Here is a 1,071-nt window from a genome sequence, read left to right as displayed (position 1 = left end):
AAGCGTTTGTAGCGTCAAGTGGACTGCAGCCTAGTACTATAAATGGTTGCCAAGTCATGTGATTGCAACAGCGAATCAGAATGCGTAACACCGGTTGCGCTTCTCTAATAAATTTAGAACTCTATTAATCACATAAGACGAAATCCATAAACGTTACTCAAGATTCGAGATTAACTTAAGCTAGTGCATGAACCAATCAGAGAGCCGTATTAGCATCTTAAGATATTGCTTGAGATTAATGCGGGGTCTACAATAGAAGTCGTAGCAGTCGTAGGGTCTTAAATCATAGAAAATTGACCAATCACAGCCGAATATGAGAAGAATAATCAACTGTGATTGGTCAATTTTCTACGACTTAAGCCCTTACGACCGCTACGACTTCTATTATAGACCCCGCATAAGTCCGGACTATGGATTCCGTCCTTACTGCTTACTGCTTACTTCTACTTCTATGTGCGTTCACCTTAAGAAATTGATCAATCATAGTCGATTATTCTTTTCACAATCGCCTGTAATTAGTCAATTTCTTACTCTTACTTCTTAAACCAAGCTTACTTCGCATATTGTAGACAACGCCTTACGGCTCGTTTACAATATGCGGAGTAAGTTTGGCGTAAGATGTAAGAGTAAGAAATTGACCAATCACAGTCAATTATTCTTTTCACAATCGGCTGCGATTGGTCAATTTCTTACTCTTACATCTTAAGCCGGAATCAGACTACGCATTGAAAATTGAAATTGAAGATTGAAGATTAAAATTTGACCAGTAAAGACAAAGGAATTTTAGCTCCTATTGTTTTGATTGGTCAAATTTCAATCTTTCAATCTTCAATCTCAATATTCAATGCATAGTCTGATTCTGGCCTTAAACCAAGTTTACTTCGCATATTGTAGACAACGCCTTACAGTAATTATAAGTAACTATACTTTCACATGCAGCGTAACTTACGTAAGCGTAACTTGCATCGACCAATCAAATCGTGTCAAATTATATCAGCTACTACGCGTTATTCTAGTTGAGATTAGAGTCCTACATATGAGAGAAGCGACATTCATCTCCACTACCATCTC

Source organism: Mycetomoellerius zeteki, unplaced genomic scaffold (genome assembly GCF_001594055.1).
Source record: "Mycetomoellerius zeteki isolate Tzet28-1 unplaced genomic scaffold, Tzet1.0 scaffold249, whole genome shotgun sequence".
NCBI lineage: Eukaryota > Metazoa > Arthropoda > Insecta > Hymenoptera > Formicidae > Mycetomoellerius > Mycetomoellerius zeteki.
This window is presented reverse-complemented; position numbering follows the sequence as displayed.